Here is a 5,616-nt window from a genome sequence, read left to right on the forward strand (position 1 = left end):
TCAGATAATGTATTATTAAGCTAACAATACTACCCATGTAAGCACCACCCTATTGTCATAGGCCCTTATTAGCACCCTCGCCGATCCGGTCTTTAAAGTTGTAAAATGGGCAGCTGCCCGAGCGCGCGCGAACGCCGAATCTCAACGCATTCTCACCTTTTCTGTCTCGCATTCATTTTATGTGCAGCGCGAGAGTCGCGAGCTCGGAGGGCGGGCGCGCTTAATGACCAGGACGGCGCGGGCTTCAAGGCGTATGGCTCTATGAGGCGCCTCTCTTCAAAGGTTGGGCGCATTTTGTCCTCAAATGAGCCAATGAGCAGGCTCTCATAGGAAAGAACGAGGCCCTCGCCTCCACGCTGTATCCGGCAGTTCTTTTACTCTTGCCGCCGCCCGACGCACACACTCACAGCCAGATAACTTTCAACTCATCACAATGTTCAGAGCCCTGCCAGAAAAACGCGGCCGGCTAAATTCCCTTGATTATCGCGGCCGATTATATCGGGCGGGCGGTTTCTTATGCTGATTTTATGGCGGTGAAACTTGGCGGGAAACAGCTTGCGAAAATACCTCGCGCGAACTCTGCGCGAACATCATGTCAATCACCTGGGCAGGGAAAAAGGATAACAACTTTTTTAAAATATTCGAGCTGTCTTATTTTATTCTGCTCTCAGCCACACAACTGTACCAGCTAACTTTAAACCCCTTTACTATTGCAATTCAAAGCAGCATTCAACTGGTTATTTATTGTAAATGCAATTGGGCTATTATCCATCTACACAGGCTGCACAGCCACTCGCCCCCGGCAGCCAGCAAATCTCAAATATTCCTCAAAATTCTGACTTTTTTCTCAAAAATCTAAAAATTCTGACTTTTTTCTAAAAAATCTGAAAAATCTGACTTTTTCTCAAAAATATGACTTTTTCTCAAAAATCTCAAAAATATGACTTTCTCAAAATTCGGACTTTTTCTCAAAAATCTAAAAATTCGGACTTTTTCTGGATGCTTAAAAATGTTAATAATCGCTGGTCCCCGGCTTGAGCTTGAACCTCAGGATCCATGTATGTGTGATCCTCTCCAGAATGGAAGTAGTACAGAGCATCAGCTAGTTCCTGAGCAGTGTCCTTCAGTCACAGGATGTGCTCTGCATGTGGGACCATTAAAGAGGGTCTCATCCCTCCACTTACAGCAGCAGCGTGTTGAATCCCCTCTATCAGCCTCATTATTGATCTCCTCACCGTTGCTCTGCGTGTTCCCGGCGCTGGGCGGAACCCCCCCGTACCGCAGGTTGAAGTTCAGACCTCCGTTGGTCAACAGCTGCTCCTGGGCGAAGGCGGCGCTGGAGATGCTGAAACCAGACGGAGTCAGAGAGGCGGGGTCTCTGGAGCTCGACTTCTCCCCGGAGGACGGTTCATCCTGAGGGGAGATAAAGGATCTGAGGTAAAGACGATGCATCCGAGCCCCTTCCTCTAAAATCAGAGATGGCAAAGTACACACATCCTTTACTCAAGTAGAAGTACAGATACTCGTGTTTAAAAATACTCTGGTGAAAGTAGAAGTACTGACTAAAACTCTTTTACTCAAGGTCAAAGAGTAAAGAGGCTTTGAAATGTAACTTCTCAGTAAAAAGTACCATAACTAGCAGGCTGTTTTAAAGAGAGTACCTGACCTCACTTGTATATTAATAGAACAATATGTCCAATTTGGGTTAGCTAATGAATGTTTTCCATGCTGAACAAACGGCAACATGACAACGTTTTTCATTGTTCCCTCTTCTTTAGAGAAGACCAGGAAAATGATGGAAACAGGGATCGTGTTCAAAACCAATAGCCACGCAATGATCCTAAAATAATAATGATCAACGCCACCAAANGCTCCAAGAATTTCGTCACATACATTACTTGAGTAAATACTGTATACTAAGTTACATATCACTACCCCCAGTGGCCTATGTCATAGTTCATGTGGGTGCATGTTTACAGTAGTAAATCAGTACAGGTAAATGCACCTTTATGAGTTGTTTGTTTGCTCTGTATTTTGTATTTGGAAAACTGCCTTGTTCCCCTAAATAATTCGTTTTGATCTTTTATTAAAAATAATGTAAAAAATATTTGTTGCTGTATCTACTCTGAAACTAATACAGGACCTTTACCATTTGGAGATTAAAGCAAAAACATGTATGTTAAAAAAAAAAAAAATATCAGAGTGATTCAGAGGGTTAAAACTCTTTATTTTCCATACAAAAACAGATATTGATTGACTGAGAGAATTACATTATTTTACAAAATCAACCACAAATTTCAAAAAAGCAAAAATAATAAAGCAGAAATAAACACCTTTTTTAAAATGTAAAGTTAATTAGACATTACTTTCTCTTGTTATTTAGACATGTTAAAACGTACTGATAACACAAAAACCAGTGCAAAATTCGTTGAGGTACAAAATATGAAAATATATTTCTTGTTTTTTATTTAGCTGAAAAAATATGGGAGTAAATACTAACAGTGATATATGTATTTATTTTAAAAGTTGAGATCAAATGTATTGTGGCTTTCAAGGTATTTAACTGATCTGAAGCGGTTAAATGTTTAACACAACAATCAAATTATATTTTTGAATATCTACTTTTACTTGATTTCACGCTGCTTTCTTAATCACAAATACTGAGCCGCAGTATTGGATGTTGGAGAAGCTTCAGGAAAAAAATACAAAACACTGTAGACACCAAAAGGCGATGCATTATTTTCAGGTCATTTTTCTGCAACTTTAACTTCAGGGAAGTAAGAGCTCAGAGAAAGCTGTTGTGGGAGACCAGGTGAAATAAATCCTCTAGTCATTCAGAACAACAACGGATAAAACCTGAGCAGCTATTTGCAGTGGATCTGTTTTTTGATTATTCTGACCATAATGATGCCAAACAAGTTATATGTTGCTGGAATGTCAGCGAGGTCCACCCTTGGACAGTTTATGGATGACGGCCTACCATGCAACCATGCAGTTTTTAAAGCAAACAGAATGTGCTGTTTTTAACAAAATACACATATTTCTCCAAAGACAGATCAAGTTATTTTCAGATCTTTTCCACATAATTACCAGGGAAAAGGCCTTCCCTTCCTTGATGCCTGCCCGTCCACCACCCTGATGAATCTGCATAGAAGATGAGTGAGTGGAGAGAAATATCATGAATCACTTTGGGGCCTTTTAAATCTGTTAGCTTTATCATTATTATAGCTTATTACACCTTGCAGATGCCAGATTTAGCTATTATTTAATTTCCATCTGCATCCCTGAGAAAGTTCTTAGAGACCATTATAATCAACATATGAATACCAGCGCATTAATCTAGTACAACTATGAAATTATAATGTATAGCCATTTAAAATATGGTCATGTCTGGCTGCTTGGTATCCATTCCTTTTCTACCACAGGAGTACAATTCAGATCAGCAAATAAGGAGCCTACGATTTAATTATTTTAATTTCTTCTTTGTCCATCCTGCTTTCTTTTTATTCACTTACCTGCTTTGACGAGGTCGAACTCGTCATTGACATCGAAGCTGATCTCGTCTGTGTCCTGGCCGATGTACTGGTAAATTGCCCGGCAGCGAGGCCCTTGGGGCCGTGGCTGTGGTTTAGGAGCAGGAGGAGGTCGCTGACTGATGCTCCTCTTCCTCTGCTTCCTGTGAGAGAAATGTGACAATTAGATGAAAAGACCTGACGACGAGAGGGACTTGTAAACTTTATTTGAGGTTAAATAAAGGAGAGCTATTTCAGGTTTGTCTACTTCTAAGTCAAAGTATCAAGTTCTGTTCCAAAGTTCATATTAAAAATACACTGTACAGACTCGTAAAAAAACAGTCCCTCTCAATGGTCGCTTGTGACCCACAAGAAGTATGTAATGATGTCTGCATCTGCAAAAACATTTGTCTCTCCGTTAATTTCTCTTTTCTTTTTCCTAGAGGAAGCTACAGAGATGGTGGACACAGCATAAACAAATACAAATATAGCGAAGCAAAATACAAGGCAGTCTTGTTCCAAAATCAAGGGTTGGATTTCACCTGCTGGCGAGCACAAGAAACCTTGTTGAGTTGTGGACGAGGGTCAAAGCGTGTCTGACAGCGCAGTTGTAGGTGTATGAGAACAACATTTTTAGGAGACCATGCTGATTTCGTTAAACCTAACATGGCCTTCACAGAAACTAAAGTAGCAGCAGCCAGCCTGGGGTTGGCACCAGAGGCCTGTACTATGAAGTCGGTTTAACCTAACCTGGATATGTTTGAGTTACCCGGTTTACCTAATCCAAAACAAACGCCCTCTCGCTAAACTGTCCTACGACGCTGGTTATCAACTCGTTAACTCAAGCCAGCTTTGCCCTATCTAGTTAGGTGCGCGTTCACATGAAAGGGGTGGTATTTGGAGCATTCGACCAATCGCAAACATGGACAAGCGTACTGACAGCGCAGCGTGTCATACTTCCTGAATGAAAAGTCAACTATAATTAGACACATATGAAGACGTTAAACTTTAAACATCCATGACTTAAACACTTTATCCAGGATAAAAGGACTAATCAGTGTTTTATTAGGTCACGTGCGCTTGAAATACTCAGTTCTGTGCAGTCCCGCACTCCGGTATGTTGAGTATTCGGTTTGATTGTCAGTGTTAGTATAAGCTCCCCTCTGATTTGGACAGGAGTATCTCTCGACCTTCAGGGACTGCCGGACATGTAGTGCTTGCGCCTGAAAGAGGCGAATGGCGGCTGCGATTGAGTCCCTTATGAACCCCCCGAAGCCGGCGCGAGGATTGTGCGACCAACAGTGAAGAATCGCCCGAGTCTTAGAGAGGTACCATGGTGAGAGACTCACGACGGGTGCCTGATCGTACCAGACCTCGTTCCAATCCAAGGTCCTGCATCTCTGTGAGTCACTTCCTCGTGTGTAACGGGACGGGCACTGGTTGAGTCTCCGAGGCACACGGTCTGGGCAAATTTTGTCGGCTAGTTGGGTAGTAATGTCGCCTATTGTCTCTTTATGTCCCAGAATGCTGAGGCCGCCGGGCTTTGTCGTGGTTGCCGGCCGGGTTTGTTGGTGTTCTGCATCACAGCTTTGCATTGTAATGTCTGTATAGTGGGGGCCGAGCGGGAGGAGAGTCGTCGTTCGAGACTGATTATGATTCGCTAATCGGCGCAGATTGCTTTCGAATGATTTATGGGGCCGGGAGACGGTGGTGTATTCATTCGACCATAGTTATCATTACGTAATGCATCGTCACGGGCGGGGGCGCGTGAGGGGGGGCACTCAGGCGTCTGCAGCTACAAAGGGTAAGGATAGCTAAGTAGTAGTGTAGTATTACCAATAGTATATAAAGGAATAGACTCAGTCCCGAAAGACTCGATAGACCGGCACGTCTAGTGAATGTTACAGTCGCTATCGGGATGACATTACCCGTCCTCTCATAATAAAATCGTTGTGTGACAATTCAACTTACTTTCGTGAGCTCAGTTTACATAATTTCAGTCTAGGTGAGCACAGAATCGTCCTATGAGTACTTTGGACAATTACATTCGCGGTAAGTTTGGTAAAAGAAGAAAATGGTCGCATAAGTTGGCACGTCCACGTTT

Source organism: Notothenia coriiceps, unplaced genomic scaffold (assembly GCF_000735185.1).
Source record: "Notothenia coriiceps isolate Sejong01 unplaced genomic scaffold, NC01 NC01_scaffold00037244, whole genome shotgun sequence".
NCBI lineage: Eukaryota > Metazoa > Chordata > Actinopteri > Perciformes > Nototheniidae > Notothenia > Notothenia coriiceps.